This window comes from Gymnodraco acuticeps, unplaced genomic scaffold, assembly GCF_902827175.1.
Source record: "Gymnodraco acuticeps unplaced genomic scaffold, fGymAcu1.1, whole genome shotgun sequence".
Lineage (NCBI taxonomy): Eukaryota > Metazoa > Chordata > Actinopteri > Perciformes > Bathydraconidae > Gymnodraco > Gymnodraco acuticeps.
Window position 1 is genome coordinate 29,692 of NW_022991695.1, and position 17,973 is coordinate 47,664.

Consider the following 17,973-nt stretch of genomic DNA (forward strand, 5'->3'; position numbering starts at 1 on the left):
GTGGCGGTTGGGGGAGATGCTTGTATATCAGATGGAGCTGAGAAGGAGTGGTTAATGGCGTTAATTTTGTCTGCGAAAAACTGGAGGAATGAACTGCAAGTAGCGGAAGTAGAAGTAGGGAGGTTATTAGCACAGGGTTTGAAGAGTTTGTTAACTGTGGACAAGAGGGATTTCTTTGAAAGACGTTCAAGTTGGCGGCCTCGCTGCTTCATTTTACGCAGTGCGGGTGTGAACCAGGGTGAGGAGGTCTTGAAAGTAACAGTTTTATTTTTGAGGGGGGCTAAAGTGTTGAGGGAGGTGAGTAGGGTGGAGTTGAGGTGGTTGAGCAGATCATCAAGTGAGCTGAGGGTTGCGTCCATGGGGAGATTAGACGATAGCAGTTCAGAGAGATGGTTATGGTCAATGGAGTGTAGATTACGGAAGGTGATGTTTCTTGGTGGGCAGGGGTTTCGGGTGGGGGGGGGGGCAATGGTGAATTGTATGAGTTTGTGGTCAGAGAGGGGAAATGGGCAAGGGTGGAGGTCAATCACTGGGAGGTTGGTAGAGCAGACGAGATCAAGAATGTGTCCTTTGTCATGGGTGGGGAAGGTGACATGTTGGGTGATAGAGAAATTGTCCAGTAGGGTTGTGAATTTGGATGCCAGCTTGCAGGTGGGTGAGTCAATGTGAATGTTGAGGTCACCAAGTAGTAACAGACGTTGAGAGAGGGATGAGTCAAGTGTGAGGAATTCAGTGAAATCGGAGAGGAAGGAGGGATGAGGTTTAGGAGGCCGGTAGATGAGGATGACTGTCAGTGAGGGAGGGGCTTTGAAGGCAATGAATTCAAAGGATGATACTGAGGGGAGGGTTAGTTCTGTGATCTGGATGTTCTGATTGTGGATTACAGCAAGGCCGCCACCACGGCGGGAGGGGCGGGGTTTAGTGATGTATTTAAAGCCGGGGGGGGGATGTTTGGTTGAGGGAGAAGAAGTCATCGGGCTGTTGCCAGGTTTCGGTGAGCAGAAGGAAATCATGGGATTTTTCCAAGATTAGTTCATGGAGGATGAGGGCTTTCTTGTTGAGTGATCGGATGTTAAGGAGGGCAATGTTAGTTGAGTGGGAGGGGCGTGGTGTGGTCACAGGCTGAAGAGGTAAGATGTTGTCCAGGTTGACAGTGCGGGGAGGAATGTGAGATGGGTGGGAGGAGCGGAGAGGAGGTGGAAGGAAGTGTGTTATTATCAGTTTTTGGTGGTTGAAGGCGGTGGAATCCACTCCAGGTATTTGGGCCAGCTCTGAGCAGAGGGCAGTGGAATCCACTCCAGGTATGTGGGCCAGCTCTGAGCAGAGGGCAGTGGATCCACTCCAGGTATTTGGGCCAGCTCTGAGCAGAGGGCAGTAGAATCCACTCCAGGTATTTGGGCCAGCTCTGAGCCAACCTGATCTCACCAGAATGCGTGACTCCACCACGACTCCTTAACACCGCATTGCGTGGTAGAGTCACGCATTCTGCTACATTTACGTGTCGGCACCACGCAAAAAACCCCAATGTAAAGTGAATGAGGCTCTTTTGTCGTGGTGCACACACGCATTCTACAACGTCCCGCAGTGAGCTTTTATTCTATAAAACGTTTTAAAAATCTACTATATAGCTTGTAGTAACTCACGGGTGACTTCTTTTCTTTTATTTGTATTCATAATAATTTTTATTTTTCGTCAGAATGTAAAAATTATATTAGTTACGAATTTTTGTTTTCAAAAAACAGTGTGTGTAATACAACTGTGATTTTTAGTTAGTTTTTAAGGAAGGCCAGAGCTTCAGCTGTGTCAAATAGATTGTTCCGTTTAGTTAACGTTATTTAAAAGATAATGATCATGTCCCCTTTATTGTATTACGAGCGTCCATTTCCATTGGATAACGGAGAATTTTACACCCGGAAGTAAGTATTCTCCTTACTGTCGATTGATTTTACAGTGATATCTGAACTACTCATCAACTCAAAAACACCAAATTATCCTTGTTAATTACACAACATTGATTGGTTTAAAATGTGTACAATGCTTTTGTATTTTTCCCCTTCGATTCGGAGAATTTTTTTTTTTGTAGTTTTTGGATGGCAGAAGACACTACACTACCCAGAATCCTCAGCTATCGTTTGGGACTACACCATGTGCTTAGCTTGACAAACCCCGTGATCAGTCCTCAAGCTCTGTGATTGGATGTTGGAGTGGCAGTGCGCGAATTTTACACGGAGCGTCAAAAAGCACCTTGAAATGGAATGAAACCCATCGACGGCACACTATTCAAAACAGGAATCGAACGTGTCCTATCCCCCCCACCCCACCCCCTCTTAGGTCGCAGGCTCCTCCAATAGTGCAACACAATAAAACAGATACACAGAAGAAATAGTGCAATAAGAGTCTATATACAAGTTATGGGAATCTTTTTGATTCCAATCACTTGTTAGTTATTATTAGTTAAAGTTATTTAACCAGATAGAAGCATTGAGATACAATCTCATTTTCAATGCTGACCTGGCCAAGAAGGCAGCAAAGTTACACATAACACACACATATAAAAGAGAACATAACTAAGAAAACAAAAGACAAAAAAGCAGTCACTACATTGTGAATATGATATATTAGATAAATAATTTCTATGTAGCAGCCAGATGAATGTTATGGATGTTGTTTCAAATATCAGGTGTTTAATAGTCTTATGGCCTGTGGGATGAAGCTGTCCCTGAGTCTGGTGGTTTTAGTCCGGATGCTGCGGTACCGCCTGCCAGACGGCAGCAGACAAAACAGTTTGTGGCTGGGGTGCTGGGGGTCTTTTATAATCCTGAGGGCTTTCTTTAAGGTTAACGTGGTGTTTTTACTGCACTACATTTATTTTAGTTACTTTACAGATTTGGATTAATGATGTGAAATATAAACAACCCTTAAATCAGACTTTAGTTACACTTGAGTAAAATTCAGTGAAGGTGATTGTCAAGTGCCAACAATCAGGAGAGATATTTGATTGAGAAGACTAAATATTTATCTGCAGATCCGTATAAAGCATATTCATTACTCGTTATTCTCTAATCGTTAATTAAAGACTGTATATAATTGATATTTTGCACATCACTTTCAAGATTTCAAGATTTTCAAAGGTTTATTGACATATCACAACTACGGTGTAGTTATGCAATGAATGCAAAACTTGGGTCACAGCAGGTTCCTCAACAGTGCATTACAAGACATCTATCAATATGTGTGTACCTCCATAAACTGTCATATTCTGCACATGTATTATTCTATCTACATACATCTTATAAGAGTATAATAAATATGTATAATATCGGTTAAAATAAGTGCTTCAACATAGTTAACATTGCAGGAAAGTTGATTGTCAAGTTCCAAAACAAACCAAGCAATATATTAGACGTTAAGTACTTTGTCAGGCTCAATATGTATCTGTAGATAGATACCCCCAAAGCTTTTTTCTTATTTAAAAGAAGACCTTAGCCTAAAGTATTCTTTAATGTTTAAATAAAGCCTTATTAGTTTGTCTGTTTTGCACATCCTCCTATCAGGCACTAAACTGTTTTATTGTAGATATCACTTACAGTATCTTCTTGATATTTTCTATTCTATATTTATATCATTGACCTTCTACTTTCCCACTATTTTGTATATACTCTTAATATTTAAATGTTTTCATTAAATATAACACATTCAAAAGTGCTTTACAAAAATGAAAGACATTAAGAAAAAGGCATTTTAAACAGTCATTAAAAAGCAACATAATCTACCTGCATTGCAATTACTCCAAACGTGTAATAACGTGCTTTAACCAGTAGGAGGTGCGGGTTAAAAAGCTGTCAAGTTTACAGTGTTAACAAAATAAAATATACTGCTGTTTCTGGTTTAGTTTACGATGGATATATTTTGTTATTGTTTTTATATTTGTAACACAAAAGCGATGGAAAAAAACCCACAGTAACACAGAAAAGATGGTCTTAACATGACCCAGCGGTCTAGTAGTTAATAAAAAACAATAATATCAAAACAGATTATTACTACTAACTTTATTGTGAAATTAAAACAGAACGGTAAAAGAATAGTTTCCGGTCTATTCTGATGCCCGATCTCTGTAGATAAATAAAGAACTACGATAGATGTGTAATATTTAATGCAGCCAAACCATTTATTACAATGCATTAATGTGATGACTTTCAAAGAGTAAAGCAAGCACTGCTGAATAAAGTATGATTTGATCTTTTACGAAACGTTTTTTTTCATATGGAATGCAGTTGGAGGTCAACCAATCACAGAGCTTGAGGACTGATCACGGGGTTTGTCAAGCTAAGCACATGGTGTAGTCCCAAACGATAGCTGAGGATTCTGGGTAGTGTAGTGTCTTCTGCCATTCAAAAACTCCGAAAAAATATTCGTTTCTCCGAATCGAAGGGGAAAATACAAAAGCATTGTACACAATTTAAACCAATCAATGTTGTGTAATTAACAAGGATAATCTGGTGTTTTTGAGTTGATGAGTAGTTCAGATATCACTGTAGAATCAATCGACAGTAAGGAGAATACTTACTTCCGGGTGTAAAATTCTCCGTTATCCAATGGGAATGGACGCTCGTAATACAATAAAGGGGACATGATCATTATCTTTTAAATAACGTTAACTAAAGGGAACAATCTATTTGACACAGCTGAAGCTCTGGCCTTCCTTAAAAACTAACTAATTTAATAAAAATCGCAGTTGTATTACACACAATGCACTGTTTTTTGAGAACAAAAATTCGTAACTAATGTAATTTTTACATTCTGACGAAAAATAAAAATGATTATGAATACAAATAAAAGAAGTCTCCCGTGAGTTACTACAAGCTATAAAGTAGATTTTAAAAATGTTTTATAGTATAAAAGCTCACTGCGGGACGTTGTAGAAATGCGTGTGTGCACCACGACAAAGGAGCCTCATTCACTTTACATTGGGGTTTTTTGCGTGGTGCCGACACGTAAATGGAGCAGAATGCGTGACTCCACCACGCAATGCGGTGTTAAGCAGTCGTGGTGGAGTCACGCATTCTGGTGAGATCAGGTTGTCTGAGCAGAGGGCGGTGGAATCCACTCCAGGTATTTGGACCAGCTCTGAGAAGAGGGCAGTGGAATCCACTCCAGGTTTGCGGTACAGCTGGGATTGTAACGGACCAGTGGTGGGTGTATAATATGGAGTAATAAGTGCGCTCAGATGACATGACAGTTGTGGGACATGGCGGTTAGTCGACCAGATAGATGTTATGGATGATTTTCCGGACTGGGAGTAAACAAATCTGCATTTGGAACCTCTATGGACATACCTCGGTCTACGTAGAAGCCCGAGGCAATTGATGACAGACAAGTTTAGAGGAAGCGCAGAAAAGTTATTGAGATTAAAAAGTTGGGAGACAGAGTATCGTAACATCGTAGTGCCGCGGTAGGATGCTAGCGTTAGCACAGCGCTGGCTATGGTTGTAGACCAGCGGCGCTGAAAGTGGAGCTGTTGGCAACCGTCAGACAGGATGAGAGGTCAGTTGCAGGCTGTCCTTTACAGTAGATGGGGGGACCGGCAGGAGCGGGAGGTTTAAAGAACCAGAGTCAGGGACCACGGGGAGGGGCAGGACGAAGAATGGGGCTGGTAATTTGATGGATGGAGCAGCGTTAGCAGGTGGGCTACAATGGCAGGTGTAGCAGGGTAGAAAACCAAAGCGTCCGTCAAAAAGGGCGTATCGGGTGTAACAAATATGTCCAGATCAGAACACAAAAGCCACAGAATAGTTAGAAAATTATAGCAGTAGAAAGTGGTCAGAAACTCTTAGATTAACACAAAGAAAGACGAGATTTTCAGACAGGCCACTTTTTTCCCCCAGTCCGCCCCTGCCTCTGGCTGGCAGATAACTGTAGGTTACATTGTAACCGTTGTTCTCTGAGTGAACAGACTATCTCTCCATGCAGCTACATATTCCATATGTATGGGGGAATGTCCCCACCTGACAGATGACGTGGATAATTATGTAAGACACACCAGTAGTACTGGCACGCACGGGTATATAAGGCACAGGTGTGCGTGATCCAACACAGTCTCACTCCCTGATAGTCCAATAGCGACGCTTGGTCAGGGTCCTTTGGCGTGCAGTTGTGACGCGCCGAGTCTCCTTCAGCTTCATAAACGGACGCAAAGAGCTTTCAACTGATTGCAATGTATTCCCATCGGCAGCGGTATTTCACGCTCAGGGAAGCACCGCGTCAAATACCGTCAATACCATGTCAGCGGCAGTTAAAGGCAATGTGAGCGTCCATTCCCATTGGATAACGGAGGATTTTACATCCGGAAGTAAGTATTCTCCTTACTGTTGTGACGAACCCTCCACACCACTAGGCGCAATAATAATAACGTTTCTATGCCACAATTTTAGATGCGGATTTTGTTAAACTAATACGTTTGCGCTTTGGACCAACACTATAAATTGACGGGGAAGGGGGTAGCAATAAAGATAACACCATTAAACAGTTACACAACATAACGTAAATAATCTCGATAGCAGCGTCCCTAGCAACCACCTTGGTAACAATGAATAAATTGAATGGACACAATTTCCTAAAGTAATCTTCGAAATAACTAGCAAACTAAAGATCATGTACATCCACTGCACACATAATCTGAAATAACAACTCATATTTCTCGCATCAAATTACATCAAAACGCATTTTAATGGCCAAACTAACCTTAAAATAGGCATTTTCCACCGAGAATAAAACGTTTTTTTTTTCTGCAGGGAGAAATTTGAAGATCACGTGACATAGACGCCAGCCATTGGAATTAATGGTGAAAAAAAACGTAGGGATCTTACAATTTCAGAGGCGTTTTTGTAGAAATACTACGTCCTACGTTGTGGACCAACGTAGTTATTACACGTTTTTTTCTGAGACTGGGTTGGTCAGTCGGACTCAGAGTTTTTGAAGATGGACATAAGAACATTTTTTCTTAAAAAATACGACAATTCTCAAGTGGTGGCTCACACAACAACCCCAGAGCCACCACTTGAGCCAGGTAAACAAGGTATGTAAATGTCAGCAAACCTCCAAGCTATGCGAACATGTAAGCAAAGCATAAATTACAGCTACGTTGACGTTACTTTGAATCGCGGGGGTAAGCTAAACCATTAGCAAGTAGCTATAGCTAGCCAGATATATTAAATAAACACTTTGTCATACAATCTAAATGTTATGTTTTTTAGCGTTACCTGGTGATTTCAAAGAAAGCTCTCTGGGAAATGTTGACTTACTGTTCAACATGAAGCTAGAAGCTTACAGCACACAATTGATCCTGAGTCCTGTCAGTTAAAGTGTTTCATAGTTAGCTTAGCTAAGCATCAACCTAGCACTGAAATATATGGATGTTATGTGACAGTATTTCTGAGAAAAAGTCAGCTGAAATGGTGGCATAGTTGCCACTGCATTTCAACAGCATGTTTGAACGTATTTGCAGCAGTAAATGTGGCTGTTTGGCCACTGACGTTGCCATAACAACACCTGAATTTAAATGTGCAACCTCTTTTTGTGACAGATTTTTGCAAGAAATGATAATTCTTCTGAATGATATTCCTATTTGTAGAGGAAACTTCTGTGTAGCTATGCAGTGGGAGTCACCGACTCAGGAAGGAGACACGGGAAGAGCAGTAGCTTTGATGTCAAACACATGATGGTTTATTTGGAGTTAACGGCCGGAGGATTCACATCACAAGTCCAAGAGTCAGAGGTTCTGATTTCACGGTAGAGTTGCCACGTCAATTCTGAAGAACTCGACCCCAGACCCATGTATTTAGCTAGTTCAGAGAGCATCATCAACATGCTGCATAACAAGATAGAATGATAACACCTCTATCAGCTGACGCCAACAGGCAGGAACAGGGAGACAAAACACTGAGAGCACAGCAGCCAAGGTTACAGGTGCCTGTGCTCAGTCAGGACAGTTTGAACTGATACACTGGGTCAAAGTTATGGGCCTTGGAAAATATTCCACAACACTATTGACAGCTAGTTTCTATGTGAACATTATGAGATGTACAGCCAGAGAGAATAAATGAAAAACAGTTATGAAATACTATATGACAAAACAAGAATACAGTTTAAAAGGAGAGTGATTTGTAAAATATTCATAAAGAAAAATCTGTTTACAGTTCTGTTTCATATGGGTGTTGAGAGATGTATCAATAGATCTCTTCATGTTGCTCTCAAAGTGCACCAGATTGATGCTTTTAACTACAATATTTAAAAAACAATCTTCCCGGGGGAGCATGCCCCGGACCCCCCTAGAGGAGGTTAGGTCCACGGTGTTTACATGGTTATTTATACAATATGTTGGTTCTGTGTTGCGTGTAGTGAGAACGCGGGGGGGGCCCACAAGCCAAAGCTCGCTTAGGGCCCCCATAAGTCTAGGGTCGGCCCTGACAGACAGTCTCTGGTTTATACAGGAACATGAATAACCCTGATTAGAGCTCTGTTCTCCTCTCTGATTCCCCTCAGACCGTCAGAGACCACAGGAGCACAATCTCAACACTGGCAGGTTTTTGTAACAGAGCGTCACAAACTTTACACTCAAGTTGAAATGTGTCACGCTGCACGAATACGCAGGTGACATGAATTTAACATCTTCACTTCCTTCGTGTTGCCAGGCACCGATCTGGGTCTTTGCATTGACTCTACATGTGATTTCACTAAACTCTGTTTTGCCTGCTAATGCTAAACACAACCAGCTCACCAGGTTATCACTATTATTATAAACACCTTAAAAAGACATATCATAGATATGCCCAAGTAGTTAAATAATGTTTTGGACAATATATATATAGTTTTTAAATCAGTATTTATCAACATTGTTGCTATTTAAAACCATGTTATACACAGAGACAATGATAATATAATTGCATATTGAAATATCCTTAGATAATGTTAGCTTACTCTGCTGCGTTTTCCCTTTACAAACTGCTCACATGATATCATTAAAGAACAGTTTAATATATTAGATTACATCAAAACTGGATCCTCTTCAGGTCAGTTTACAGTAGAAACTCTTACTTTGTGTCTGAGGGTCCAGGTTCATTACTGAAGTCTGGAGTCCAGTCTTTAGACCGGTCACTCTTCAGAGACCACATGGAGACCGTAGACTCTGCTCTCTGTCTGTGGAAACAACACAAGTTTAAACATCATTAGTTTATTTAAAGAGCAGCTTTTGATCTGTGACTGTTCACCTGATTAAAGATGTTCAGAGTTGTTGAGTCGTGATTGTGGGTTTCTGTTGTTAAAATTCATTTGAGTGTGAAACGTTTGACATTATTTGCTTAATTTAACACAAAGTCCAACATGTAGAGTGTGAGGATGATTTCACTAGTAGATTATTTACTATTGCTGATGATGACAAGAAGCAAGAGATCAATTCAACTTTGTTAACGTACTCTACTGGGTTTCATTAAACACTTTAGATTATCAGATACCAAACAAACTGAATCCTCTTCAGGTCAGTTTACAGTAGAAACTCTTACTTTGTGTCTGAGGGTCCAGGTTCATCACTGAAGACTGGAGGAAGCCTGCCCATAGACCCGTCACTCTTCAGAGACAGACAGCTGGAGACTGAAGATTTGTCCTCTTCCTCGTCTTTTAAATCACTCATCTTCTCCAGTCTGAGAGATACACCAGTAAGATACACCAGTAACACACACACACATACACACACACACACACACACACACACACCACACACACACACACACACACACACACACACACACACACACACACACACACACACACACACACACACACACACACACACACACACACACATACACACACACACACACACACACACACACACACACACAACCATCTTAATAATAAACTTGGTTAAAACACATGAAATCAGTCAGACTTCAGACACAGTGGCGCCTCCAGAAATGTTTCATAGGGGTGGCCAAATGGGGCCACTGAAAATCTTGGGGTGGCCCACCAAAACCAAGAATTGAATTGTTATAAGAGTATAGACTAGATGAAAATGATGGCAAAGAGAATCACCTACTGATATACTTTGGTTTCTTATTTTACATTTTCTGATACTATTCATCTGAAGTGAATATAATACAGATAGTTAACATTTTACTTCAAACAACATTTAAAAGAACCTTGTTTTGTGTTATGTATACATGTGTTAGGTGATTTATTGTTTTGTTCTTTCATTTTAAAAAGACAAATACAATCAATCAATCAATGTTTATTTATATAGCCCAATATCACAAATGTTACATTTGTCTCAGTGGACTTTACAGTGTGTACAGAATATCAGTATGACAATACGACACCCTCTGTCCTTAGACCCTCACATCGTACAAGGAAAAACTTCCGGAGAAAACCCACAGTTTAAAGGGAAAAATGGGAGAAACCTCAGGGAGAGCAACAGAGGAGGGATCCCTCTCCCAGGACGGACAGACGTGCAATAGATGCCGTGTGTAAATTTAAAAGATAATACATTTGCAACATAGGTAGTCCAAATGTTTGGAAATACATGTGTGTATAATAGGAAGATGAATCCACGAGGATATCCATCCAGGACCTATGATCCAGGACCACAGCCACGACTCAAGATCCAGGGCTCGCGATCCAGGACACAGGACCGCAGGATCATCCATGTCTCCGGATCCCGGCGTATATAGACACCAAAAAGAAAGACATTTGGGGAAGCTGGGTTAATCAGAACATGAGAGTACACAGGTATAGACAGAGAGAAGGAAGAAGTAAGATGTCCCCCGACAAACTAAGCATATAGCAGCAAAACTAGGGGCTGAATCTAATCAGCCCTAACTATAAGCTTTATCAAAAAGGAAGGTCTTAAGCGCACTCTTAAAAACGGATAGGGTGTCTGCCGCCCGAACACAAACTGGAAGCTGATTCCACAAATGTGGAGCTTGATAAGAAAAGGCTCTGGCTCTCATTGTACTTTTAGAGACTCTGGGAACAACCAACAACCCTGCATTCTTGGAACGCAATGCCCTAGTAGGACAGTAGGGTATAATGAGTTCTTTAAGGTAAGATGGCGCCTGCCCATTAAGGGCTTTGTAGGCGAGAAGAATCATTTTAAATTCTATCCTGTGTTCTATAGGGAGCCAGTGTAAGGCAGCCAGAACAGGAGTAATGTGGTCACTTTTCCTAACTCTGGTTAGTACACGAGCTGCAGCATTTTGAATCAGCTGAAGCGACTTGACTGACTTCTTGGTAAACCCTGATAATAAAGAGTTACAATAACCCAGCCTTGAAGTAACAAATGCATGGACTAGTTTCTCTGCATCGTTTTGAGGCAAGATATGCCTGATTTTTGCAATGTTACGTAGATGGAAGTAGGCGGTCCTTGAAATTGATTTTATGTGGGCGTTAAAGGATAAATCCTGATAAAATATAACACCAAGATTCCTTACAGTCTCACTGGAGGCCAAATTAATGCCATCCATAGTTAGTATATCTTTAGATCATTTGTTTCGTAGATTCTTCGGGCCAAGTACAATAACTTCAGTTTTGGTCGTGTTTAACATCAAAAAGTTTAAGGTCATCCACGTTTTTAAGCCCTTGAGGCAGTCTTGAATTTTATTTAGATGATTAATTTCATCAGGCTTGATTGATAAATATAGTTGAGTATCATCCGCATAACAATGAAAATTTACAGAATGATTCCTTATAATATTGCCTAACGGAAGCATATATAATGTGAACAAAATAGGTCTGAGCCCTGAGCCCTGTGGCACTCCATGGCTAACTTTGGTTTGCGTGGAAGATTCATCATTGACACGTACAAACTGAGAGCGTTCAGATAGATAGGACCTAAACCAGTCTAAAGCAGTTCCCTGTATGCCAACTAAGTGCTCTAGTCTTTGCAATAAGATATCATGGTCGATAGTATCAAATGCAGCACTGAGATCGAGCAAAACAAGAATAGAGACAAGTCCCTTGTCAGAGGCTATTAGAAGGTCATTTGTGACTTTAACCAGAGCTGTCTCTGTGCTATGATGTGTTCTAAAGCCAGACTGAAAATCTTCAAATAAATCATTGTTTTTTAAGTAATCACACAACTGTTTTGCGACCGCTTTCTCAATAATTTTTGAGAGGAACGGAAGATTAGAAATAGGTCTATAATTGGCTAAAACCTCTGGATCGAGGTTGTGCTTTTTAAGAAGCGGTTTTATCACTGCTACTTTGAATGATTGTGGAACATAGCCTGATAATAAAGACATATTCATAAGACCTATAGATATGTCATTAGTTTTAAAATAATAAAAATAATAAAATTCAATAATGTGCTTTAAAGGGCCATGTCATGGCCATTTCTACTGATCATAATTCCATTGTTGAGGTGTACTAAAATAGATTTATACTGTGCAATGTTCCAAACTCACATTGGTTTCTCATACAGCATCTCTGTAAAGTATGTGTATTCACCGGTATTCACTCTCTGTCCTAAACGGCTTGTTGGAGCTCGCCGCCCCCCCCCCCCCCTGTGAGCCCAGTGTGCTCTGATTGGTCACGCGACATGCAGCTGCTCGTGAGGAGCTGCTGTGAGGAGAAGACAGGGCTTCCGTGTCGGCGAAACAAATACAGCAAGTACAAGCGAAACTCATCCTGAGCACACAAACACTCACAGCCGAAGTAAAAACAATAAGTGTGGCTTGATATTGAGTAAGGTTTATAACGCTGTGAGCATGGGTCTGCGGAGAGCATTTCTCCGCGATCCCAACTTAGCAGTCCGAAAAACGTTTACCCATTTAAACAGTCGTGGTAGATACCTTGTTTGTTTTAAACATCATAAATACACAAACAACAATGAATACTTACAGGTTGTGTACCCGAATCTCCCGCTGGTCCAAACAAAGTAGGAACAGCATCGTTCTTCAGTGCCCTACGCTGTACATATCCGGCATGAATCGCTGAAAGGTTTGGAAAGCTTTGTGTCGTGAAAGGCTGGCAGAGGGTGTGGCCTCATGGTCGATAGTATCAAATGCAGCACTGAGATCGAGCAAAACAAGAATAGAATAGAGACAAGTCCCTTGTCTAAGGCTATTAGAATGTCATTTGTGACTTTAACCAGAGCTGTCTCTGTGCTATGATGTGTTCTAAAGCCAGACTGAAAATCTTCAAATAAATCATTGTTTTTTAAGTAATCACACAGCTGTTTTGCGACCGCTTTCTCAATAATTTTTGAGAGGAACGGAAGATTAGAAATAGGTCTATAGTTGGCTAAAACCTCTGGATCGAGGTTGTGCTTTTTAAGAAGAGGTTTTATCACTGCTACTTTGAATGAGTGTGGAACATAGCCTGATAATAAAGACATATTCATAATATTTAATAAAGAAGTGCTAATTAATGGAAAAACTTCCTTCAACAGCTTAGTTGGAATTGGGTCTAACATGCACGTTGATGGTTTAGAAGAGAGAATCATTGAATTTAATTGTTCAAGGTTTATGGCTGAAAAGCATTCTAGTTTACTATCTAGTGTAATATTAGAACTTACGTTTCCGGGAGCTGTTGATAACACTATACTGGTCAAAGGCAAGAGGTCATTAATTTTGTTTCTAAGAGTAACAATGTTATCGTTAAAAAAGCACATAAAATCATTACTACTGAGTGCTATGGGAATAGAAGGCTCAATCGAGCTGTGGCTCTCTGTCAGCCTGGCTACAGTGCTGAAAAGAAATCTTGCATTATTCTTATTCTCATCTATTAATGAAGAGTAGTAGGCTGCTCTCGCTTTACGCAGTGCTTTCTTATATTCATTGAGAGTAATATGCCAAATTAAACGAGATTCTTCAAGTTTAGTGGAACGCCATATCCTTTCAAGTTGTCTCGACTTTTGCTTTATTTTGCGGGTTTCGGCATTATGCCATGGAGCTAATCTATGTTGTTTTATTTTCTTCTTTTTCAAAGGAGCAACAGAGTCTAATTTTATTCGCAGCGCATCTGTAGCACTATCAACAACATGATCAATTTGGGGTGGTGTACATTTTGTATAAGTTTCCTCCCTTACATGCAGACATGCTATCGAGTTAAGTATTGGTGGAATCTCTTCCTTAAATTTGGCTATAGCACTAACAGATAGGTTTCTGCTGCAGGAGCTTTTGACTAATGCTTTGTAGTCTCGTAATAGTACTTCAAAAGTTACTAAGAAATGGTCGGATAAAGCAGGATTATGCGGTTCGACTAATAGTTGCTCAATTTCAATACCATAAGTCAGAACAAGGTCGAGAGTGTGATTATAGCAGTGGATTGGTTTATTTACACTCTGACAGAAACCAACAGAATCTAATATAGAGTTAAATGCAACAGTAAGGCTATTTTTATCATCGTCAACATGAATATTAATGTCACCCACGATAATTACTTTATCTGTTTAAAGAACCAAAGTTGATAAAAACTCAGAGAATTCTGATAAGAATTCTGAATAAGGACCTGGTGCACGGTACACTGTAACAAATAAGATTGGATGCAAAGTTTTCCAGGTCGGATGCTTAAGACTAAAAACGAGGCTTTCAAAGGAGGTATAGTTTAGTATTGATAGTAAATACAGCTTCATTTAAATAAGTTCCTTTATTGTAAGGCACAAAATGTTCAGCATTCTCAACACATACAGTACAATACACAACAGCAACACAACATGTTCTTCAGTTATCTTATGTCTCTAGGTTATAAATAGTTTTAGACTGAACAAAGCTGTTTGTGTCACACTGGGATTACATTACATTAATAATAATACATTTTATTTTTTAGGCGCCTTTCATGACACCCAAGGACACCATACAATTTGTTAAAAAATTAAATTAAATTAAAAAAACGCTAATAGGCAACAGAACATGATAAAAACACAAACAGGAAATCATGGAGGAGACAGTCAAGTGGACACAAATGAAACATATAATGGGGAGCACTACAGTGAGTAAGCAGATTTGAAAAGGTGGGTTTTTAATTGGGATTTGAATATGGTGATTGTGTCTGACTGTCGGATGTGCGGGGGGAGGGAGTTCCAGAGTCTGGTAGCAGTGCAGCTAAAAGCCTGAGCACCCATGGTGACGAGGCGTGGGGTGGGGACGGTCAGCAGACCAGCAGAGGAGGAGCGGAGGGAGCGAGAGGGGGTGTACTCCTGAAGAAGGTCAGCCAGATAGGGGGGGGGGGGGGGGGCAGGTTATGTCGGGCTTTGTAAGTGAGCAGTAGGTTTTTGAAGTTGATACGTGATTGAACAGGGAGCCAGTGGAGTTGGATGAGGATGGGGGTGATGTGTTCGGAGGCCTTGGTGCCGGTGATGATCCGGGCTGCGGAGTTCTGTATGATTTGTAGTTTATTGATGAGCTTGGTGGGTATGCCTGAGAGGATGTCGTTACAGTAGTCGATGCGGGACGTGACAAATGCATTGACCAGGACTTCAGTGTTTGATTGAGAAAGGGATGGGCGGAGTCTGGAGATGTTGCGTATGTGGAAGAAGGCAGTCCGGGTGATGTTATTTATGTGAGGTGAAAATGAGAGGGAGCTGTCCAGGATGACACCAAGGCTCTTAACTTGGCCAGAGAAGGGGATGGAGTAGCCATCAATGATGAGGTTGGAGGCAGGGGAGGATGAGGTTTTGGAGAGGGTGGTTTTGGTGCCAACCAGCAGGGCTTCGGTTTTGCTGCCGTTGAGTTTTAGGAAGTTCCTGCTCATCCAGCTCCTGGTGTCCTGGAGGCAGTTGGTGAGAGAGGTTGGGGGGAGGGCAGTGTTGGGTTTGCTGGAAATGTAGACCTGGGTATCGTCGGCGTAACAGTGGAAATGGACATTATGATGACGGAGGAGAGTGCCAAGGGGGAGTAGGTAGATAATAAACATGAGTGGACCCAATACTGACCCCTGAGGAACACCATGTGAGACAGTGGAGCAGCTTGACTGGTGGGTGCTGAGACGGACATATTGTTTTCTGTCTGTGAGATAGGATGAAAACCATGAGAGTGCAGTACCAGTGATCCCAATGTCTGCCAAACGTTTGATAAGCAGTGCGTGTGAGATGGTGTCAAATGCAGCTGTGAGGTCAAGGAGGATTAGGATGGTGAGCAGTCCAGAGTCAGCTGCACGGAGGAGGTCGTTGGTGATTTTTACCAGCGCTGTTTCGGTGCTGTGCTTTGAGCGGAAACCCGATTGGAAGGGTTCATGAAGGTTGTTTTTGTCCAGGTGTTGTTGAAGTTGGTCAGCAACCACTTTTTCAAGGGTTTTTGAGATGAAGGAGAGGTTAGAGATGGGCCTGTAGTTATTCAGGTCATCTCGGTCAGCTCCAGGTTTTTTGAGTGTTGGTGTTATTGCAGGAGTTTTGAGGTTTGGCGGTACAGTTCCAGTTGCGAGGGACGAGTTAATGATTCTTGTGATCAAGGGGCAAGTAGAGGGCACACAGGTTTTAACGAGGGCATTGGGGAGGGGGTCGAGCTGACAGGTAGTAGGTTTGGATTTACGGATAAGCTCAGTGATGGAGAACTCAGTAGCTGCCGAGAAATTGGACAGGGTGGGGATTAGCTGGTGACTGGTGGAGCTCATTCACTGTGGGTCGTCTTTGGAGGTTGTAGATGCAGCCAGTTGCAGGTGGATGGTGTTGATTTTGCTATTGAAGAAATTCACAAAGTCATTGCAGTCATCAGATGAGATGTCTGTGGGGAGAGTTGTGGGAGGTTGAAGTAGGTGTCTGACGGTTGAGAAGAGGTTTCTTGTGTTACCTTTTCCAGAACTGATGAGGTTGGAGTAGTAGGAGGACTTAGCGGTGGTGAGGGCGTTCTTGTAAAGGCAGAGATGTTCTTTGTAGAGCTGAATGTGGATTAAGAGTCTAGTCTTTTTGCACAGACGTTCAAGACGCCGGCCAGTGGTTTTTAGCTGGTGGAGGGCAGCAGTGTACCAGGGAGCAGTGTGCACAAATGAGACTATGCCAGACTTCAGGGGAGCAAGTGCATCCAGGGAAGATGTGAGACAGTTGTTGTAGTGACTCACCAGTTCAGCAGCGGTTGAGGAGGAGGATGGGGGTGGACTGGGCACGGAGGCAATAAGGGAGTTAAGGTCTCTGGGGTCAATGCGTTTGATGTTTCTGAAGGTGATGGTCTGCAGTGCTCTTGTTTTAGATAGGGGGAGATTTACCTCAAAAAGTACAGATTTATGGTCAGAGATGGGGAACTCAGCATCAGTGAGGATAAAAGGAGTGATACCGGTGCAACAGACTAGGTCTAATATGTGACCTTTGTTGTGGGTTGGAAAATTGACATATTGTGTAATACCAAGGCACTCAAGGAGTGAGATGAAGTCCTTTGCTAAACCATTAGTGGGGTTATCAATATGAATATTAAAATCAACCAGGAGGATGACAGTGGGGGACATAGCACATATTGTTGTTTTAAAGGCTGAGAATTCTGTGAGGAAAGCAGCTGAGGGCTTTGGTGGTCTGTAGATAGTCACAATAATGGTAGGTTTAGATCCTGTGAGTTTCATTGCCAGGCACTCAAAAGAGGAGTGATGAGGGACGGTGACAGTGGTGAGTTTCATGTCTTTGCGGTAAAAGACAGCAAGGCCACCACCCCTTCCAGTCACACAGGGTTCACAGACATAAGCAAAGCCAGGAGGGAGCGCTTCGTTTAGCTGTGAGAAATCATTTAGCTGTTGCCAGGTCTCAGTGAGGCATAGCAAGTCAAGTTTGTGGCCAAGAATAAACTCATGAACAAGCAGTGCTTTGCTAGTAAGGGATCTGATATTGTGAAGAGCCAGTTTTAAACAACCAAGAGGTGCATAGCTGTGTGCTTTGTGCAGGGGGAGTAGCACAGTGTGATTGACAGGTCGAGTGGCGGAGCAGGCGAAGCGGAGGGGGCAGGGCTCGGTAGACCAAAAAGAGCGGATGTTTGTGTTTTGGTTTGTAGTTGTGTACTGAAAGTT